The 22,283-nt window shown below is 48.8% G+C and overlaps 2 long non-coding RNA genes and 5 other non-coding genes across 10 annotated transcripts in view; all 7 read left to right on the forward strand.

Moving 5' to 3' along the window:
- Positions 1-158: 158 nt before the first annotated feature.
- Positions 159-251, forward strand: LOC128067068 (small nucleolar RNA SNORD116). Its single transcript, XR_008201284.1, has one exon. It is a non-coding gene; the product is annotated as a small nucleolar RNA SNORD116 (small nucleolar RNA).
- A 2,652-nt stretch (positions 252-2,903) lies between these two features.
- On the forward strand, positions 2,904-2,996 carry LOC128067069 (small nucleolar RNA SNORD116). The gene has a single exon (XR_008201285.1). It is a non-coding gene; the product is annotated as a small nucleolar RNA SNORD116 (small nucleolar RNA).
- Positions 2,997-14,631: 11,635 nt separating this feature from the next.
- LOC128067031 (uncharacterized) lies at positions 14,632-21,687 on the forward strand. The gene is made up of 3 exons (XR_008201265.1): positions 14,632-14,738; positions 17,384-17,523; positions 21,605-21,687. It is a non-coding gene; the product is annotated as an uncharacterized LOC128067031 (long non-coding RNA).
- Positions 14,949-15,041, forward strand: LOC128067054 (small nucleolar RNA SNORD116). Its single transcript, XR_008201271.1, has one exon. It is a non-coding gene; the product is annotated as a small nucleolar RNA SNORD116 (small nucleolar RNA).
- LOC128067075 (small nucleolar RNA SNORD116) lies at positions 17,733-17,825 on the forward strand. The gene has a single exon (XR_008201291.1). It is a non-coding gene; the product is annotated as a small nucleolar RNA SNORD116 (small nucleolar RNA).
- Positions 21,688-21,710: 23 nt separating the features above from the next.
- LOC128066840 (uncharacterized) overlaps positions 21,711-22,283 on the forward strand; it is a 68,628-nt gene continuing 68,055 nt past the window's right edge. For 3 of the 4 annotated variants that reach the window (XR_008201251.1, XR_008201248.1, XR_008201249.1), the window contains exon 1: positions 21,711-21,809. This is a non-coding gene — a long non-coding RNA (uncharacterized LOC128066840). The remainder of the gene's footprint in view (positions 21,810-22,283) is intronic. The other variant, XR_008201250.1, reaches the window with a different exon arrangement.
- LOC128067074 (small nucleolar RNA SNORD116) lies at positions 21,955-22,047 on the forward strand. Its single transcript, XR_008201290.1, has one exon. It is a non-coding gene; the product is annotated as a small nucleolar RNA SNORD116 (small nucleolar RNA).

The following is a 22,283-nucleotide window of genomic DNA, read 5'->3' on the forward strand; positions in this document are numbered from 1 at the left end:
TGCCTGAGTGGCTGTATGTATGGAGGGACCATTCCTTTTGCTGAGAAGCCTGGGGGCTCTGAGTTCTCCTGGGTGTTGGGGGACTCCAAAGTCACTGGCTCCTCCTGGGAGTGGCCCTGCCTGCCCCGTGGAGGTGGGCAGTGAGCCAGCACGTGCTCGGATCGATGATGACACCCTCACATGCATTCCTTGGAAAATCTGAACAAAATGAGTGAGAACTCACTACCGTCTCCTCACCGAAACTGAGGTCCAGCACGTTGCCTCCCTTGGAGTTAAGGGCGGGACTGGTTAGCAGTGAGTGCATCTCCCACTGTGTCACACACACACATGGAGGAGCTAGGTCACCACCATTTGCGAGGCTCCCGTCTGAGGGTGGGCCGTGTACAGACATTGGAGTGGCTCTTGGAATGCGAGGTCCGTGTAAAGGCACTGCGGAGCATAGAGGCATTCGGCTTGTCCAGTGGTGGCAGGAGTCACATTAGATCCTGGCTGAGCTCTTGAGCTCTTCACTCGAAAAGGTGTGTTTCCTCCCCGTTAATGCTGCTAGTTGCGCTCGTTGGGGTAATGGTGATATGAAACCCGAAGCACAAAAGTTTCTGTGGTTTCTGATCAGAGCCCCAGGTCAGCTCTGAGGCCCTCGCCATTGCAGCCCTTTGGGTTGGTGAGATTCCCGAGTGGCCTGTGTACTGTAGCAGTTGCAGGGACCTAGTGGAACGTTGGCAGGGGCAAAAGGAAATAGGTCTAGTTTCTGTTCTTGGCAGTTCCTTCCTGTATTGCAACTCCTGTCACAGTGTTGAGCCTTGCAGGACACTGTGGACTGTGAGGTGATCGTAGCCATACATTCCTCCCGTGGGTTGGCCAGAGGCCTAGAGCAGAATGGTTGTGCAGGTGAAGATAGGTGTAGTATGATTTCCTGGGACAATCTGTCCCCTGATATTCAGGCACTGTTGTTCTGTCTTCAGTGATACATACTGTGGTCCTTTTGGAGCTGCTGGTTGCTGGGTGCAGAGGACAGGGCATTGCTGGTGGTTGGGAGACTCGGTGATAGTGACCTTTGTGGCCTGATGCCAGTAAAAGGTCTTTCAAACTGTATCTTTGGTGCCTCGAAGAGTTACAATAACTAGGCCTAGGAGCCAGCCCTCTGGGTGGTAATAAGGTATGTGCCCCCATTTAGCCCTTGGGACTGGAATTTACAAAGTGTATGAGTTCCCGAAGAATGGGGCCAGCAAGACAGCCCGGATCCCACCCAGGTGTTCACCACCCTGGCAGTGACATAGCAACCTTGGAAGACCATGGTTGTGGTAGAGATCCGGCATTGGTTGGCATACCACGCTGCTTCAATGTAGTAGCCATTGGCTCCCCTGACATGATGGTGGGAAACCTGGCAAATCCAAGGTCTTCCCCTGCCTGTTTATTTGGAGTCTTCCTGGAAGCAGCCTTAGTGATCTGTGAGCGCTTGGTGGTCTTGCGTGGTGGGGACAAGCTGCCAGGCAGGATGGCACGGTGTTGCCGTAATCAAAGCCACCTTCTTCCTGTGGGTCTTGCTGAGTGCTGATTGCCCTGTGTGAGTAGAGCCCTTGGAGGCTTCTGATGTGGGTGAGTCACCCTTGGGGGCAGAAGGAGTTCAATTTAGACCAAGTCTTGCTTTAAGGGAGCTTTCTCTAGGGTGTGGTTGGTACCCAGGGCCCTGCAGGCTGTGGATCTGAGCATAATCTGGCCAGGAAATGGGCCCCGTTTCTGTGGGAGTGACCCCTGGATCCTGGTACCTGAGGATGACTGCCTCTTGTCTTGCGCTTTCCGGCGGAGCCCCGGAGACCGACTGGACTAATTGCACAGGAAGAGGCGCATGCCCTGTATTCTTCTGCTCTGCGAGCGTATGGTGGGCTGCATCTGGCCCAAGGCCAAGTTAACCACACTGTAGGCCTTCTCCAGAAAGTATCTCTGTTCGGGGAGGAGGTGGGACTCGTGGCAAGGACGGACACCTGAGCTGTAGTAGTAGCTGGGGTAGTATCACGGTAAGGGACATTCACACAGATGCTCCGCAAGGGGGCCTTAGGTGGTCCGGTTCCTGTACTTTGGTCAGACCCCATGGATCATGTAGATCGGGAGCCCAGAGCCTATGTCAACCCCTCAGTGTAATTTTGCATGGTGTTTTGTGGGAGCGTGGGAGTTCAGGTCTCCATGGAGAAGATGTGTGTGTTCAGACACCAGGGCCTTTGCTCAGGGGCTCTGAGACACGGAAATATACGGAAAGAGTTCCAAAGGCACCCAGAATCCTGAGAGCACATCATTCTTGGTACGCTAGAACACGAGTACTCAGACCCACATCAAGTCTCCCGCCACGCTTGCACACTCAGTCAGACAGACATCCACAGTCACGTGAACCTAACTTTCTTCACTTGTGCCAACACATAGGTATCCAGTCGTACATAAGGGATACTACAGTTGGGAAGCAAAAAAGGCCTTCCCTCAGGGAACTGTGGGCATCAATATTGCTTAGCGAGAAGCTGGGTACACATCTGAAGCTTGCCTGTGCTTTCTGTCCCCTTGTCAGGTGAAGTTCCCAAGTGTGAGAGTCCGTCACTCAGAAAATGGAGCCCCGCTCGTGAGATGGTGACTCGAGGTGCTAGGGAGTCCGGCGAGAAGTGTGGCGGGCCCAGGTTGCTGCCACTGCTTTCGGATCACCGAGCTCGGTACGCCTTCCCCTGCCCCAAGACGTGTCATGGATTTCAGGTTTCCTGAGACTGCCTGAGTGGCTGTATGTATGGAGGGACCATTCCTTTTGCTGAGAAGCCTGGGGGCTCTGAGTTCTCCTGGGTGTTGGGGGACTCCAAAGTCACTGGCTCCTCCTGGGAGTGGCCCTGCCTGCCCCGTGGAGGTGGGCAGTGAGCCAGCACGTGCTCGGATCGATGATGACACCCTCACATGCATTCCTTGGAAAATCTGAACAAAATGAGTGAGAACTCACTACCGTCTCCTCACCGAAACTGAGGTCCAGCACGTTGCCTCCCTTGGAGTTAAGGGCGGGACTGGTTAGCAGTGAGTGCATCTCCCACTGTGTCACACACACACATGGAGGAGCTAGGTCACCACCATTTGCGAGGCTCCCTTCTGAGGGTGGGCCGTGTACAGACGTTGGAGTGGCTCTTGGAATGCGAGGTCCGTGTAAAGGCACTGAGGAGCATAGAGGCATTCGGCTTGTCCAGTGGTGGCAGGAGTCACAGTAGATCCTGGCTGAGCTCTTGAGCTCTTCACTCGAAAAGGTGTGTTTCCTCCCCGTTAATGCTGCTAGTTGTGCTCGTTGGGGTAGTGGTGATATGAAATCCGAAGCACGAAAGTTTCTGTGGTTTTTGATCAGAGCCCCAGGTCAGCTCTGAGGCCCTCGCCATTGCGGCCCTTGGGTCGGTGAGATTCCCGGGTGCCCTGTGGACCTGCAGCGGTTGCAGGCACCTAGGGGAATGGTTGCAGGGGCGAAAGGCAATAGGCCTTGTTTCTGCCCTTGGCATTTCCTGTATTGCAAGGCTTTCACAGTCCTTGAGTTTTAGAGTCTGCCGTGGACTGTGCTGTGGTCCTAGGCCTGCATTCCTCCTGCGATTGGCCTGAGGCCTAGAGCAGAGTGGTTGTGCAGGTGAGGAAAGGTGCAGTGTGATTTCCTGGGACGGTTTCTCCCCTGAGGCTGTAGGCGCTCTCATTTTTTCCAGTGATACATACTGTAATCCTTTTGGAGCTGCCCTAGGCTGGATACAGAGGAGAGGGCATTGCTAGTGTCTGGGAGGCTCAGTGTTAGGTGACCTTTGTGGCATTGGTGGCCTGCTGCCAGAAAAAGGACTCTACAAGCGTATCTTTGGTGCCTTGAAGAATTGCAGTAATAGCAGCCAAGGAACCAGCCCTGTTGGCAGTAATGAGATGTGTGCACATGCCCCTTGGCCCTCCTGTGGTCCTTGGGTCTGTAATTTGCCAGGTGCATAATTTCCTAGGATGGAGCCAGCCAGAAAGACCAGATGGCACTCAGGTGTTCACCACCCTGGCAGTGAAGTAGCAGCCTCTGAGCCCTGTGGTTGTGGTAGATATTGGCATCGGTTGACATACCAAGGCTGCCTCAGTCTAGTAGCCAGTGGCTCCCCTGGCACTATGGTGGTGAAATGCTGTTGCTGAGTCGTAAAAGACACCAGGATTCTTGGCCTTCTGGAGGAGAGGAATTCAATCCAGGCCAGGTGATGGTGCTTAATCGCTCAGTTTTTCTGTGATAAAGTTTTATTAAAGTATAAAAGAGATAGCAAAACTTCTGACCTAGACATCAAAATTGAATAGAAAGAGTGCCCCCCTTCTAGTCTTTAGCAGCAAATTATTTATCTAATAGCAGGCTGCTAATTAGAGAAAAGGAAATATCTCAAAACTCAGAGAGCACCACCAGGCCCCTCACCTACAACTTGCACCTTGAAGGAACCTTGGCACAATGTGAGTCAGCCTGGGCCATAAAAGGATTGACATGAATTTTGAAGAAAGGCAGGTTTCCAAGGAAATACATAGTCTTATTAATGTAGATTACATGCATGTATGCATGCTAAGTCGCTTCAGAAGTGTCTGACTTCCCACCAGGCTCCTCTGTCCATGGGATTCTCTAGGCAAGAACACTGGAGTGGGTTGCCATTTCCTTCTCCTAATTTAGATTAGAACAATTGTATGAGTAAAATGTACTGATTTGTTGAGCCATTATAGGTTCTGAATCTTAGGAGGAACTGACTTAAAGACACTTCAGTTCACTTCAGTTCAGTCACTCAGGCATGTCCAACTCTTTACGACCCAATGGACTGTGGCACGCCAGGCCTCCCTGTCCATGATCAACTCCTGGAATTTACTCAAACTCATGTCCATCGAGTCAGTGATGCCATCCAACCATTTCATCCTCTGTCGTCCCCTTCTTCTCCTACCTTCAATCTTTCCCAGCTTCAGGGTCTTTTCAAATGAGTCAGTGCTTCACTTCAGGTGGCCAAAGTATTGGAGTTTTAGCTTCAGCATCAATTCTTCCAGTGAATATTCAGGGCTAATTTCCTTTAGGATGGACTGGCTAGATCTCTTTGCAGTCCAAGGGACTCTGAAGAGTCTTCTCCAACAGCATAGTTTAAAAGCATCAATTCTTTGGTGCTCAGCTTTCTTTATAGTCCAACTCTCACATCCATACATGACTATTGGAAAAAACATAGCTTTGACTAGATGGACCTTTGTTGGCAAAGTAATGGCTCTGGTTTTTTATAAGTTGTCTAGGTTGGTCATAACTTTTCTTCCAAGGAGCAAGTGTCTTTTAATTTCATGGCTGCAATCACCATCTGCAGTTATTTTGGGCCCCTCCCAAAAACAGTCTGTCACCGTTTCCCCATCTATTTCCCATGAAGTGATGGGACCAGATGCCATGATGTTAATTTTCTGAATGTTGAGTTTGAAGCCAACTCTTTCACTCTCTTCTTTTGCTTTCATCAAGAGGCTCTTTGGATCTTCTTAGATTTCTGCCATCAGGGTGGGATTATCTGCATATCTGAGATTATTGATATTTCTCCTGGCAAGCTTGATTCCAGCTTGTGCTTCACCCAGTCCATCATTTCTCATGATGTACTCTGCATGTAAATTAAATAAGCAGGGTGACAATACACAGCCTTGACATACTCCTTTCCTGATTTGGAACCAGTCTGTAGTTCCATTCCCAGTTCTAACAGTTGCTTCTTGACCTGCATACAGATTTCTCAAGAAGCAAGTCAGTTGGTCTGGTATTCTCATCTTTTCAGAGTTTGTTGAGACCCACACAGTCAAACGCTTTGGCATAGTCAGTAAAGCAGAAGTAGATGTTTTTTTGGAACTCTCTTGCTTTTTTGATGATCCGATGAATGTTGCCAATTTGATCTCTAGTTCCTATGCCTTTTCTAACTGCAGCTTAAGTTCACACTTCTCATACTGTTGAAGCCTAGCTTGGAGAATTTTGAGTGTTACTTTGCCAGCGTGTGAGATGAGTGCAATTGTGCGGTAGTTTGAGCATTCTTTGGGATTGGAATGAAAACTGACCTTTTCCAGTCCTGTGGCCATTGCTGAGTTGTCCAGATTTGCTGACATATTGAGTGCAGTGCTTTCACAGCATCATCTTTTAGGATTTGAAATAGCTCAACTGGAATTCCATCACCTCCACTAGCTTTGTTCATAGTGATGCTTCCTAAGGCCCCCTTGACTTTGAATTACAGGATGTCTGGCTCTAGGTGAGTGATCACACCATTGTGATTATCTGGGTCTGGAGATCTTTTTTATATAGTTCTTCTGTGTATTCTTGCCACCTCTTCTTAATATCTTCTGCTTCTGTTAAGTCCATACCATTTTTTTTCTTTATTGTGTTCATCTTTACAAGAAATGTTCCCTTGGTATCTCTGATTTTCTTACAGAGGTCTCTAGTCTTTCCCATTCTATTGTTTTCCTCTATTTCTTTGCACTGATCACTGAGGAAGGCTTTCTTATCTCTCCTTGCTATTCTTTGGAACTCTGCATCTAAATGAGTATATCTTTACTTTTCTCCTTTGCCTTTCACTTCTGTTCTTTCCACAGCTATTTATAAGGCCTTCTCAGACAACAATTTTGCCTTTTCTTGGGGAAGGTCTTGATCACTGCCTCCTGTACAATGAAATGAACCTCTGTCCATAGTTCTTCAGGCACTCTGTCTATCAGATTTAATCCCTTGAATCTATTTGTTACTTCCACTGTATAGTTGTAAGGGATTTGATTTAGGTCATACCTGAGTGGTCTAGCGGTTTTCCCTACTTTATTCAGTGTAAGTCTGAATTTGGCAATAAGGAGTTCATGATGTGAGCCACAATCAGCTCCCACTCTTGATTTTGCTGACTGTATAGAGATTCTCCATCTTTGGCTGCAAAAAATATAATCAACCTGATTTCCATATTGACCATCTGGTGATGTCCATGTGAAGAAAGACAGAGTGGAGAATAAATACATAGTTCATTAACATAGCTTGAGAAAAATATTTCCATATGTAATACCCTTTAGTTAGCTCAAAGTTTGAGGAAAGTTAAGTTCATGTGAAACAAGTTATTGTCATGGCAACACAGAATTTTAAAAGAACCCTTTTAATTTTGTATAGAGAAGGGAAAAAAATATGACAGCTGTAGTTTGTTTCCTCCTGATACTTAATAGAGAGATAAAAAGTGTCTGACACTTGTAGCCTATTTCCTCCATTTGGGGACCCCTAGCCTTCCTGTCTTTTCTTTTAGGAGAATTATCTTGCTTAGGGAAAGGGTCGTCATTTTCATTACATACCTGCTTCCAAGCTGATAAGGAGTGTCATCCCTAAATTGGAGAATCAGCATATTTTGCTAACTCTCATATTGAGGGTCTGTGATCCAGGGGTCCCAAGTAGTAGTTGCAGGAAGTCGCTGCAGTTGCAGGAGTTTGAGCAACCATTTGCAACTTAAAAGCCTTCAGGCAGCTAGAAACAAATCCCATTACACAGTTACAGACTCAGGGAGCAAACAGCAAAAACAGAACAATCAGCAAAGTTAATAGTCACATTATGTCCATAGATAAGGTACAAAGTGTTGCACTAGTCCATCTTATGAAGAGTCGGACATGACTGAGCGACTTCACTTTCAGTTTTCACTTTCATGCACTGGAGAAGGAAATGGCAACCCACTCCAGTGTTCTTGCCTGGAGAATCCTAGGGACGGGGGAGCCTGGTGGGCTGCCGTCTGTGGGGTCACACAGAGTTGGACACGACTGAAGTGACTTAGCAGCAGCAGCAGTCCATCTTATGATTGTTAGATGTCATCAGATTAAGAAGAGGCATCACATATGGTTGTTGTTGTTGAAGGTATTCACAAACTTGGAGAAGGTCCTTTGCTTGAAGTGGAGATGCCTACCATAGGAAGCCTTCCACTGATGAAGAGGGGAGCACTCTGCAGACCCAGCAGCTAGACCTATTGTGGAAGGCAGCGTAGGAGTGAGCCCAGGAAAGGAAGGCATTATCTTGAAGATCCAATGGCAGACTCAGGACTTTCAGAGTCAGCATAAGCAGGCACACATAGATTATCAGGCCCATCCGAAGAGTACTAAGAAAGAGAATAGAAAGTAAAGGCATAAAATGACATCACTTAGTTCTAGTATGGGTGCCACCTCTCAACTCTAGTGTGGTGCATCCACGAATCAATTCTTGGCACTTTGACAGCTGTGCGAGAAGAAAGAATAACCTGGTAAAGGCCTTCCCACAGGGGCTTGAGGGATCCGCGCCCCACCCACCCCCCAATCCCAAAGTCTTTATCAGGACCTTGGTTCCTGGCTGGAACAATGGTGTGCTTAACTCAGAGGCTGGATCAGGAGTCACCTCCCAGTATTTTTTAAATGTCTGTTGAAAAGCTGAGAGCTGAGTTACATAGTTGGTTAATTCCAAGTCTTTAGGAAAACTCTAGTGTAAACCCTTAAGAATTTTCCATTTAGCATTTTTAGGAATTATTAATCATCCATCCTTGAACTGTAACCATCCTTTATCAGTAATCTTTACTTCTCTTATTTTATGTCTTTCTAATTTTTTCTCAGAATATTTTGGTTTTGCCTATTCAATAGGATGTGTCCAGATCAAAGCCATCTGCAGGGGTTTCATAAAGTGCCACCTTTATAGCTTGACAGTCAGCCAGCTGATTACCCTCACAGGAGATCATGTACTAGATCCTGTTCAGTAGACCAGACCTAGGCCCATTCAGCCCAGTGAACTCTTGGCTTGAAAAGGTGCATTTCATCCCAGTTTCATCTGCAAGTGGGCTAGTTGGGGCTGTGCTGATGTGGAAGCCCTCACTGTTGAGGTCCTTAGGTTTAGTAATATTCCTGAGTGCCTGTGGGCTGCAGCAGTAGCAGGACCTAGTGGAACAGTGGCAGGGGCGAAAAGCAATAGGCTTCCTTTCTGCCCTTGGCAGTTGCTGTATAGCAACTCTTGTCACAGTGCATGAATCCTGAAGGCCACTGTAGACTGTGCAGTGGCCCTGGCCATGTATTCCTCCGACAGGATGGCCAGAGGCCTAGAGCAGAATGGTTGTGCAGGTGAGGAATGGTGCAGTATGATTGCATGGGATGATCTCTCCCCTGAGGCTGCAGGCACTGTCATTGTGGTTCTAATAATATGTACTGTGGTCCTTTTGGAGCTGCCGTCAGCTGGGTACAGAGGAGAGGGCATTACTGCTGTTTGGGGGGCTCAGTCATAGGTAACGCTTGAGGCCTTGGTGGTGCAGTGCAAGAAGGACTCTTCAAGCATATCTTTGGTACCTTGAAGAGTTGCACCAAATGAGGCCAAGGAGCCAGCCCTGTGGGTGGTAATGCAGTGTGTGCACATGCCGCTTGGCCCTCATTTAGCCACTAGAGCTGGAATTTGCAAGATGTATGAGTCCTAAATGATGGGGCCAGCCAGACAGCCCACATGGCACCCAGGTGTTCGCCACACTCACAGTGAAATATTGACCTTGGAGGCCCGTGGCTGTGGTAGAGATTTGGAATCAGTTGGCATAACAGGACTTCCTCAGTGTAGTAGCCAGTGGCTCCCATCACACTAGGGCGGAGGACCTGGAACATTCAAGGTCATCCCCTGGCTTTTATAAATTCTTCCTGGTGATCTGTGAGCACTCAGTGGTTTTACCATGGCGGAAAAGAGGTGCACAGCCGAATAGAGTGGTGTTGACATAAATAAAGCCTACCTTCTTCCTGTGGGTCTTCCTGGGTGCTGATTGTCCCTGTGAGCAGAGCCGTGGAGGCTTCAGATGTGGGTGAGTTGCCCTTTGGGGCAGGAGGATTTAATTTGGACCAAGCCCTGCATTTTGCAAGCTTTTCCCATAGGGTATGGTCAGCACCCAGAGCCCTGCAGGCAGTGGATCTGAGGATAATCTGGCTGGGAAAGGGGTCCCGTTTCTGTGAGAGTGACTACTGGATCCTGGTACCTGAAGAAGACCAGGTCCCATCTTGCACTTTGCAGTGGAGGCCCAGACAGTGATTGGACTGACTGCATGAAGACATGCATGCCCTGATTCTGCTCTTCGACGGTGAGATGGGCCGTATCTGCCCCGGGGCCAACTTCACCATCAGTTCAGTTCAGTCGCTCAGTCGTGTTCGACTTCTTTGCGACCCCATGAATCGCAGCACGCTAGGCCTCCCTGTCCATCACCAACTCCCAGAATAACACAAACTCATGTCCATCGAGTTGGTGATTCCATCCAGCCATCTCATCCTCTGTCGTCCCCTTCTCCTCCTGCCCCCAAATGCTCCCAACATCAGGGTCTTTTCCAGTGAGTCAACTCTTCTCATGAGGTGGCCAAAGTATTGGAGTTTCAGCTTCAACATCAGTCCTTCCAATGAACACCCAGGACTGATTTCCTTTAGGATGGACTGATTGGATCACCTTGAAGTCCAAGGGACTCTCAGGAGTCTTCTCCAACACCACAGTTCAAAGCATCAATTCTTCGGCGCTTAGCTTTCATCACAGTCCAACTGTCACATCCATACATGACCCCTGGGAAAACCATAGCCTTGACTAGACGGACCTTTGTTGGCAAAGTAGCGTCTCTGCTTTTTAATATGCTGTCGAGGTAACTTTGCTTCCAAGGAGTAAGCATCTTTTAATTTCATGGCTGCAGTCACCATCTGCAGTGATTTTGGAGCCCCCCAAAATAAAGTCTGACACTGTTTCCACTGTTTCCCCATCTATTTCCCATGAAGTGATGGGACCAGATGCCATGATCTAAGTTTTCTCAATGTTGAGCTTTAAGCCAGCTTTTTCGCTCTCCTCTTTCACTTTCATCAAGAATCTTTTCAGTTCTTCTTCATTTTCTGTGATGAGTGTGGTGTCATCTGCATATCTGAGGTTATTGATATTTCTCCCAGCATTCCTGATTCCAGCTTGTGCTTCATCCAGCCCAGTGTTTCTCATGATGTACTCTGCATATAAGTTAAATAAACAGGATGAGCAATATACAGCCTTAACATACTCCTTTTCCTATTTGCAAACAGTCTGTTGTTCCATGTCCAGTTCTAACTGTTGCTTCCTGACCTGCATACATGATTCTCAAGAGGCAGGTCAGGTGGTCTGGTATTCCCATCTCTTTCAGAATTTTCCCAGTTTATTGTGATCACACAGTCAAAGGCTTTGGCATAGTCAATAAAGCAGAAATAGATGTTTTTCTGGAACTCTCTTGCTTTTTCCATGATCCAGCAGATGTTGGCAATTTGGTCTCTGGTTCCTCTGCCTTTTCTAAAACCAGCTTGAACATCAGGAAGTTCACCGTTGACGTATTGCTGAAGCCTGGCTTGGAGAATTTTGAGCATTACTTCACTAGCATGTGAAATGAGTGCAATTGTGCCGTAGTTTGAGCATTCTTTGACATTGCCTTTCTTTGGGATTGGAATGAAAACTGACCTTTTCCAGTCCTGTGGCCACTGCTGAGTTTTCCAAATGTGCTGGCATATTGAGTGCAGCAATTTCACAGCATCATCTTTCAGGATTTGAAAAGCTCAACTGGAATTCCATCACCTCCACTAGCTTTGTTTGTAGTGATGCTTTCCAAGGCCCACTTGACTTCACATTCCAGGATGTCTGGCTCTAGGTGAGTGATCACACCATCGTGATTATCTGGGTCATGAAGATCTCTTTTGTACAGTTCTTCTGTGTATTCTTGCCACCTCTTCTTAATATCTTCTGCTTCTGTTAGGTCCCTACCATTTCTGTCCTTTATCGAGCCCATCTTTGCATGAAATGTTCCCTTGGTATCTCTAATTTTTTTTTTACGAGATCTCTAGTGTTTCCCATTCTAGTGGTTTCCTCTATTTCTTTGCATTGATTGCTGAAGAAGGCTTTCTTATCTCTCCTTGCTGTTCTTTGCAACTCTGCATTCAAATGGGAATATCTTTAATTTTCTCCTTTTCTTTTTTTCTTTTTCTCCTTTGCTTTTCACTTCTTTTCTTTTTACAGCTATTTGTAAGGCCTCCCCAGACAGCCATTTTGCTTTTTTGCATTTCTTTTCCATGGCGATGGTCTCAATCCCTGTCACCTGTACAATGTCACGAACCTCCGTCTATAGTTCATCAGGTACTCTGTCTATCAGATCTAGTCCCTTAAGTCTATTTCTCACTTTTACTGTATAATCATAAGGGATTTGACTTAGGTCATACCTGAATGGTCTAGTGGTTTTCCCTACTTTCTTCAATTGAAGTATGAATTTGGCAATAAGGAGTTCATGATCTGAGCCACAGTCAGCTCCCAGTCTTGTTTTTGCTTACTGTGTAGAGCTTCTTCATCTTTGGCTGCAAAGAATATAATCAGTCTGATTTCGGTGTTGACCATCTGGTGATGTCCATGTAGAGTCTTCTCTTGTGTTGTTGGAAAAAGATGTTTGCTATGACCAGTATATTCTCTTGGCAAAATTCTATTAGCCTTTGCCCTGCTTCATTCCGTACTCCAAGGCCAAATTTGCCTGTTACTCCAGGTGTTTCTTGACTTTCTACTTTTGCATTCCAGTCCCCTATAATGAAAAGGACATCTTTTTTGGGTGTTAGTTCTAAAAGGTCTTGTAGGTCTTCATAGAACCGTTCAACTTCAGCTTCTTCAGTGTTACTGGTCAGGGCATAGGCTTGGATTACTGTGATATTGAATGGTTTGCCTCGGAAATGAACAGAGATCATTCTGTTGTTTTTGAGATTGTATCCAAGTACTGCATTTCGGACTCTTTTGTTGACTATGATGGCTACTCCATTTCTTCTAAGGGATTCCTGCCCACAGTAATAGATATAATTGTCATCTGAGTTAAATTCACCCATTCCAGTCCATTTTAGTTCGCTGATTGCTAGAATGTCAACGTTCACTCTTGTCATCTCCTGTTTGATGACTTCCAATTTGCCTTGATTCATGGACCTGACATTCCAGGTTCCTATGCAATATTGCTCTTTACAGCATTGGACCTTGCTTCTGTCACCAGTCACATCCACAACTGGGTATTGTTTTTGCTTTGACTCCATCCCTTCATTCTTTCTGGAGTTATTTCTCCACTGATCTCAAGTAGCATATTGGGCACCTACTGACCTGGGGAGTTCCTCTTTCAGTATCCAATCATTTTGCCTTTTCATACTGTTCATGGGGTTCTCAAGACAAGAGTACTGAGGTGGCTTGCCATTCCCTTCTCCAGTGGACCACATTCTGTCAGACCTCTCCACCATGACCCGTCCTTGGGTGGCCCCACACAGCCTGCCTTAGTATCATTGAGTTAGACAAGGCTGTGGTCTGTGTGATCAAATTGGCTAGTTTTCTGTGATTACCGTTTCAGTGTGTCTGTTCTCTGATGTCCTATCGCAACATCTACCATCTTATTTGGCTTTCTTTTACTTTGGACGTGGGGTATATCTTCACGGCTGCTCCTTACCTTGGATGAGGTCGCCCCTGCTGACCTTGAATGTCGAGTAACTCCTCTCCACCCTCCTGCCCATGCAGCCGCTGATCCTCAGACATGAGGTAGCTCCTCCTGGCCACCACCCCTGACCTCGAGCATGAGGTAGCTCCTCTTCGGTCACCGCCCCCGACCTCGTGTGTGGGGTAGCTCCTCTAGGCCTTTCCTGCACCAGGATAGCCTGGTGCTCTCGGTCACCACCCCTGAACTTGGGCATGGGGTAGCTCCTCTTGGCCATACTTCTGTGTGGGCCATCGCAGCTGCTGCGGTTCTGTTGGTCAAAGAAAGCCTCTGTGCTTCTGTTCCACTCCCATAATGCAAGAAGTTTAAACAGTCACCTTGGACATGGGGTATCTCTTCACAACTGCTCCAGCACAGCACAGCTGCTCCTCCTTACCTTGGACTAGGGGTATCTCCTCACGGCTGCCCTTCCTGACCTTGAACGTGGAGTAGCTCCTCTCGGCCATCAGCCACCACTCCTTGGCGGTTATCTGGGAAAGTTTCCTTGTTCAGGGAAGACATGAGACTTGTGACAAGGACCTCTGAGCTGTAGTAGTAGCTGGAGAAGTCTCAGGGTACGTGGCATTCACACAGATGGTCAGCAAGGCGTACTTAGGTGGTCAGGTCCCTGTGCTTTGGTCAGAGGGCATTGAGCATGGAGATTGGGAGCCCAGAACTTCCGTCAGCAGCCCCTTGGTGAAATTTTGCATGGGGCTCTAGGAAGGTGCCAGGTGTCATCCCCCATTTTGTGGGAGGGTGGGAGGTCAGGGCTTCGTGGAGACGGCAGGCATGTTCAGACACCATGGTCTTTGCACATGGGCTCTGAGACGTGGAAATACCTGGAATGAGTTCCCCTGGTACACCCATGCTGAGAGCACATCTTTGTTGGTACACCGGAAGAAGGCACTCAGCACCACGTCAAATGCCTGCACCCTTGCACGCTCAGCCAGACAGACACGCACAGGCACTTGAACCTAATAACTGACCTCTTTCTATAGACATATATCCAGTTGTCTGTACAATCAGTACAGTTGGGTTGCAGATACAATCCTTCCCTCAGGGAACCATGGGCGTTAATATTGCTTAGCGAGAAGCTGGGTACACATCTGAAGCCTGCCTGTGCTTTCTGTCTCCTTGTCAGGTGAAGTTCCCAAGTGTGAGTGTCCGTCACTCAGGAAATGGAGCCCTGCTCATGAGATGGTGACTCGAGGTGCTAGGGAGTCCGGTGAGAAGTGTGGCACTCCCAGATTGCTGCCACTGCTTTTTGGATCACTGAGCACGGTACGCCTTCTCCTGCCTCAAGACGTTTCATGAATTTTGGCTTTCCTGGGACTGTCTGAGTGGCTGTACGTATGGAGAGACCATTCCTCTTGCTGAGAAGCCTGGGGGCTCTGAGTTCCCCCAGCTGCTGCAGGACTCCCAGGTCACTGGTTCCTCCTGGGAGCGGCCCGTCCTGCCTTGTGGAGGTGGGCAGTGAGCCAGCACGTGCTTGGATCGATGATGACACCCTCACATGCATTCCTTGGAAAATCTGAACAAAATGAGTGAGAACTCACTACCGTCTCCTCATCGAAACTGAGGTCCAGCACGTTGCCTCCCTTGGAGTTAAGGGTGGGACTGGTTAGCAGTGAGTGCATCTCCCACTGTGTCACACACACACATGGAGGAGCTAGGTCACCACCATTTGCGAGGCTCCCGTCTGAGGGTGGGCCGTGAACAGACGTTGGAGTGGCTCTTGGAATGTGAGGTCCATGGTGAAGAGCACCGAGGAGCATAGAGGCATCCGGGTTGTCCAGTCGTGGTTGAAGTCGCAGTAGATCCTGGCTGAGCTCTTGAGCTCTTGAGCTCTTCACTCGGAAATGTGTGTTTCCTCCCAGTTCATGCTGTGAGTGGGCTAGTTGGGCCTGTGGTGCTATGAAAACCGAAGCAAGGAAGCTTCTGTGGCTTCTGATTCGAACCCCAGGTCAGATCTGAGGCCCTCGCTGTTGGGGCCCTTTGAGTTGGTGAGATTCCTGTGTGCCCTCTGGGCTGTAGCAGTTGTAGGGACCTACAGGAATGGTGGCAGTTGTGCAAGGCAATAGGCCTTGTTTCCGCCCTTGGAAGTTCCTGAATTGCAACTGCTGTCACAGTGCTTTAGTCTTGGAGGCCGCCATGGACTGCGAAGTGATCCCAGGCCTGCATTTCTCCTGCAGGTTGGCCGGAGGCCTAGAGCAGAATGGTTGTGCAGGTGAGGAAAAGTGCAGTATGATTTCCTGGGACAGTATGTCTACTGAGGCTGCAGGCACTGTTGTTTTTTCAGTGATGCATACTGTGGTCCTTTTGGAGCTGTCCTTGGCTAGATACAAAGGAGAGGGCCTTGCTGGTGATTGGGAGGCTCGGTGATAGGTGACCTTTGTGGCCTTGGTGACCAGCTACCAGTAGAACGACTCTCCAAGCGTATCTTTGGTGCCTTGAAGAGTTGCAGTAACAGAAGCCAAGGAGCCAGCCCTGTGGGTGTAATGCAGTGTGTACATATGCCCCTTGGCCGCCGTTTGGGCCCTGACCCTGGAATTAACAAGGTGTGTGAGTTCTTAAAGGTTGGGGCCAGGCAGACAGCTCTGATGACACCCAGGTGTTCTCCACACTGGCAATGAAGCATCAAACTTCAAGGTCCATGGTTGTGGTAGAGATTGGTCATTGGTTGGCAGACCAGCACTGCCTCAGTGTAGGAGCCAGCAGCTCCCCTGGCACTATGGCAGAAACCTGGCATATCTAAGGTCTTCTCCTGGCAGGTCTTTTGAAGTCTTCCTGGAAGCCGCCTTTGGTGATCTGTGAGCCCTTGGTCATGTTGCATAGCTGAGACGTGGTGGAAAGGTGTGATGTCACCCTAGTCAAAGCCCAGCTTCGTCCTGTGGGTCTTGCTGGGTGCTCATTGTCCCTGTGTGAGCTGAGGCCCTGGAAGCTTCCGATGTGGGTGAGTCATCTTTTGGGTCAGGAGGAGTTCAATTTGGACCAAGCCCTGCATTTTGGGAGCTTTCTCTAGGGTGTGGTTGGTACCCAGGGCCCTGCATGCTGTGGATCTAAGGATAATCTGGCCAGGAAAGGGGTCTAGTTTCTGTGAGAGTAACCCTTGAATCCTGGTACCTGAGGAAGACCAAAGCCCATCTTGCACTTTCCGGCAGAGGCCGGACAGTGATTGAACTGACTGTGCAGGAAGAGATGCATCCCCTGAATTCTTTTGCTCGAGGGTGTGGTGGGCCGTATCTGCCCCAGTGCCAAGTTCACCATACTATGTGGTTTTATGGGAAAGTTTCCTTGTTAGGGTAGGAGGTAGGACTTGTGACAAGGACCCCTGAGCTGTAGTAGTAGCTGGGGTAGTCCCAGGGTACGTGGCATTCACACAGATGCTCCACAAGGTGACCTTGTTCAGTCAGGTCCCTGTGCTTTCGCCAGAGTTTATGGGGCATGGAGATTGGGAGCCCAGAACCTATGTATGTAGCTCTTCACTGAAATTTTGCATGGGGCTGGAGGAAGGTGCCAAGCGTCATCCCCCATTTTGTGGGTGGCAGGTCAGGGCTCCTTTGAAATGGGACATGTGTTCAGACACCAAAGCTTTTGCACACGGGCTCTGAGACCCGGAGACACCCAGGAGTTTCTGAGGGAGCCCTAAAATGCCGAGAGTGCATCCTTTTTGGTATGCTGGAACACAGCCACTCAGTCCCACATCAAATTCCCTGCCACCCTGATCAGTTGGACATACACCCACAGGCACTAGAACCTAATAACTGCGCTCTTCTGACAGATAGGTATCCAGTTGTCTGTACAGGATCGATACACTTGGCTTGGAGATACAGGCCTTCCCCCCATGAAGCATGTGCATTGATCTCGCTCAGTGAGAGACCAGGTACACATCTGAAGCCTGCCTGTGCTTTCTGTCCCCTTGTCAGGTGAAGTTGCCAGGCATGACTGTCCGTCACCCAGGAGACGAAGCCGCACCCGTGAGATGGTGAATCGAGGTGCAGGGGAGTCTGACGAGAAGTGTGGCGGGCCCAGGTTGCTGCCAGTTCTTTTTGAATCACCAAGCACGGTATGCCTTCCCCTGCCTCAAGACATGTCACGAATTTCAGGTTTCCTGGGACTGCTTGAGTGACTGTACATATGGAGGGACCATTCCTCTTACTGAGAAGCCTGGGGGCTCTGAGTCCCCCAGCTGCTAGAGGACCTCCAGGTCACTGGCTCCTCCTGGGAGTGGTGCTGCCTGCCCTGTGGAGGTGGGCAGTGAGCCAGCACGTGCTCGGATCAATGATGACACCCTCACATGCATTCCTTGGAAAATCTGAACAAAATGAGTGAGAACCCACTACCGTCTCCTCATTGAAACTGAGGTCCAGCACGTTGCCTCCCTTGGAGTTAAGGGCGGGACTGGTTAGCAGTGAGGGCATCTCCCACTGTGTCACACACACGCATGGAGGAGCCAGGTCACCACCATTTGCGAGGCTCCTGTCTGAGGGTGGGCTGTGTACAGATGTTGGAGCAGCTCTTGGAATGTGAGGTCCATGGTGAGGAGCACTGAGGAGCATAGAGGCATCCGGCTTGTCCAGTGTTGGTAGGAGTCGCAGAAGATCCTGGCTGAGCTCTTGAGCTCTTCACTCAGAAATGTGTGTTTCCTCCCAGTTCATGCAGCGAGTGCGCTAACTGGGGCTCTGTTGATGTTGATTCTGAAGCAATGCAGCTTCTGTGGTTTGTGATTGGAGCCCCAGGTCAGATCTGAGGCCCTCGCTGTTGCGGCCCTTTGGGTTGCTGAGATTCCTGAGTGCCGTGTGGGCTGTAGCGGCTGCAGAGACCAAGGGAAATGGTGGCAGTTGTGAAAGTTAATAAGTCCCATTTCTGCCCTTGGCAGTTCCTGAATTGCAACTCTTTCACATGCTTGAGTCTTGGAGGTCACCATGGACGGTGCTGTGGTCCTAGGCCTGCATTTCTCCTGTAGGTTGGCCAGAGGCCCAGAGAAGAATGTATGTGCAGGTGAGGAAAAGTGCACTGTGATTTCCTGGGATATGTCCGCTGAGGATGCAGGCATTGTTGTTCTGTCTTCAGTGATACATACTGTGTTCCTTTTGAAGCTGCTCGTGGCTAAGTGCAGAGGACAGGGCATTGCTGGTGCTTGGGAGGCTTGGTAATAGTGACCTTTGTAGCCTTGGTGGCCTGCTGCCAGTAAAAGGTCTTTCAAACTGTATCTTTGGTGCCTTGAAGAATTGTAATAACTAGGCCTGGGAGCCAGCCCTCTGGGTGGTAATAAGGTATGGGCACATGCCCCATGGCCCCCATTTAGCCCTTGGGACTGGAATTTACCAAGTGTATGAGTTCCCGAAGAATGGGGCCAGCAAGACAGCCCGGATCCCACCCAGGTGTTCACCACCCTGGCAGTGACATATCAACCTTGGAAGACCATGGTTGTGGTAGAGATCCGGCATTGGTTGGCATACCACGCTGCTTCAATGTAGTAGCCATTGGCTCCCCTGACATGATGGTGGAAAACCTGGCAAATCCAAGGTCTTCCCCTGCCTGTTTTTTTGGAGTCTTCCTGGAAGCAGCCTTAGTGATCTGTGAGCACTTGGTGGTCTTGTGTGGTGGAGACGAGCTGCCAGGCGGAATGGCACGGTGTTACCATAAGGAAAGCCACCTTCTTCTTGTGGGTCTTGCTGAGTGCTGATTGCCCTGTGTGAGTAGAGCCCCTGGAGGCTTCTGATGTGGGTGAGTCACCCTGGGGGGCAGGAGGAGTTCAATTTGGACCAAGTCTTGCTTTGTGGAGGTGATGGAATTCCAGTTGAGCTATTTCAAATCCTGGAAGATGATGCTATGAAAGTGCTGCACTCAATATGCCATCAAATTTGGAAAACTCAGCAGTGGCCACAGGACTGGAAAAGGTCAGTTTTCATTCCAATCCCAAAGAAAGGCAAAAGAATGCTCAAACTTGCACTCATCTCACATGCTAGTAAAGTAATGCTCAAAATTCTCCAAGCCAGGCTTCAGCAATACGTGAACCGTCAACTTCCATATGTTCAAGCTCGTTTTAGAAAAGGCAGAGGAACCAGAGAGCAAATTGCCAACATCCGCTGGATCATGGAAAAAGCAAGAGAGTTCCAGAAAAACATCTATTTCTGCTTTATTGACTATGCCAAAGCCTTTGACTGTGTGGATCACAATAAACTGTGGGAAAATTCTGAAAGAGATGGGAATACCAGACCACCTGACCTGCCTCTTGAGAAATCTGTATGCAGATCAGGAAGCAACAGTTAGAACTGGACATGGAACAATAGACTGGTTTGAAATAGGAAAGGAGTACGTCAAGGCTGTATATTGTTACCCACTCATTTAACTTATAAGCAGAGTACATCATGAGAAATGCTGGACTGGTGGAAGCACAAGCTGGAATCAAGATTGCTGGAGAAATATCAAGAACCTCAGATATGCAGATGATACCACCCTTATGGCAGAAAGTGAAAAAGAACTAAAGAGCCTCTTGATGAGAGTGAAAGAGGAGAGTGAAAAAGTTTGTTTAAAGCTCAACATTGAGAAAACTAAGATCATGGCATACAGTCCCATCATTTCATGTCAAGTAAGTAGATGGGGAAACAGTGGCTGACTATATTTTTCTGGGCTCCAAAATCACAGCAGATGGTAATTGCAGCCACAAAATTAAAAGAAGCTTACTCCTTGGAAGGAAAGTTATGACCAACCTAGACAGCATATTAAAACAGCAGAGACATTACTTTGCCCACAGAGGTCCATCTAGTCAAGGCTATGGTTTTTCTAGTAGTCATGTATGGATGTGAGAGTTGGACTATAAAGAAATCTGAGTGCTAAAAATTGATCCTTTTGAACTGTGGTGTTGGAGAAGGCTCTTGAGCGTCCCTTGGACTGCAAGGAGATCTAACCAGTCCATCGGAAAGGAGATCAGTCCAGGGTGTTCATTGGACGGGCTGATGTGAAGCTGAAACTCCAAATCGTTTTGCCACCTGATGCGAAGAGCTGACTCATTGGAAACGACCCTGATGCTGGGAAAGAGTGAGGGCCGGAGGAGAAGGGAACGATAGGATGAGATGGTTGGATTGCATCACTGACTCAATGGACATAGGTTTGAGTAAACTCCAGGAGTTGGTGATGAACAGGGAGGCGTGGGATGCTGTGGTTCATGGGTCGCAAAGAGTTAGACACGACTGAGTGACTGAAGTAAAATGAACTTGCTTTATTGGATTTTTCTCTAGGCTGTGGTTGGTATCCAGGGCCCTGCAGGCTGTGGATGAGCATAATCTGTCCAGTAAAGGGGCCCTGATTCTGTGGAAGTGACCCCTGGATCCTGGTACCTGAGGATGACCACCCCTTGTCTTGCACTTTCCAGCAGAGCCCCAGAGAGTGACTGGACTGATTGGACAGGGAGAGACCCATGCCCTGTATTCTTTTGCTCTGTGAGGGTATGGTGGGCTGTATCTCGCCCAAGGCCAAGTTAACCACACTGTAGGCCTTCTCTGGAAAGTTTCCTTGTTCAGGGAGGAGGTGGAACTTGTGGCAAGGACACCTGAGCTGTAATAGTAGCTGGGGTAGTCTCAGGATAAGGGACATTCACACAGATGCTCCACGAGGGAACGTTGGGCACTCAGGTTCCTGTGCTTTGGTGATACAGCAGGGGTCATGTAGATCAGGAGCCCAGAGCCTATGTCAACCCCTTGGTGTAATTTTGCATGGTGTTGGTGGAAGGTGCTAGGCATGATCCCTCATTTTGTCGGAGGGTGGGAGTTCAGATCTCCACAGAGATGTGCGTGTTCAGACACCAAGGCCTTTGCACAGGGGCTCTGAGACACGGAAATACACGGAAAGAGTTCCAGAGGCACACCGAGAATCCTGATAGCACATCCTTGTTGGTACGCTAGAACACAAGTACTCAGACCCACATCAAGTTCCCCTACATGCTTGCACACTCAGTCAGACAGACATCCACGGTCACATGAACCTAACTTTCTGCACTCATTCCAACACATAGGTATCCAGTTGTACATAAGGGATACTGCAGTTGGGAAGCAGAAAAGGCCTTCCCTCATGGGCATCGATAAGCTTAGTGAGAAGCTGGGTACACATCTGAAGCCTGCCTGTGCTTTCTGTCCCTTTGTCAGGTGAAGTTGCCTGTTATGACTGTCCATCACCCAGGAGATGAAGCCCTGCCAGTGAGGCAGTGACTTAAGGTGCAGAGGAGTCCGGTGAGAAGAGTGGTGGGCCCAGGTTGCTGCCACTGCTTTTTGGATCACTGAGTATGGTACGCCTTCGCCTGCCGCAAAACGTGTCATGGATTTCGGCTTTGCTGGGAATCCCTGAGTGGCTGTAAGTATGGAGGGACCATTCCTCTTGCTGAGAAACCTGGGGGCTCTGAGTTTCCCCAGCTGCTTGAGGACTCTCAGATCACTGGCTCCTTTTGGGAGTGGTGCTGCCTGCCCTGCAGAGGTGGGCAGTGAGCCAGCACGTGCTCAGATCGATGATGACACCCTCACATGCATTCCTTGGAAAATCTGAACAAAATGAGTGAGAACTCACTACCGTCTCCTCATCGAAACTGAGGTCCAGCACGTTGCCTACCTTGGGGTTAAGGGCAGGACTGGTTAGAGGTGAGGGCATCTCCCACTGTGTCACACACACACATGGAGGAACCAGGTTACCAGCATTTGTGAGGCTTCCGTCTGAGGGTGGGCCGTGTACAGATGTTCGAGCGGCCCTCTTGGAATGCAAGGTCCATGTAAAGGCACTGAGGAGCATAGAGGCATCTGGCTTGTCCAGTGGCGGTAGGTGTCACAGTAGATC

Source organism: Budorcas taxicolor, chromosome 21 (genome assembly GCF_023091745.1).
Source record: "Budorcas taxicolor isolate Tak-1 chromosome 21, Takin1.1, whole genome shotgun sequence".
NCBI lineage: Eukaryota > Metazoa > Chordata > Mammalia > Artiodactyla > Bovidae > Budorcas > Budorcas taxicolor.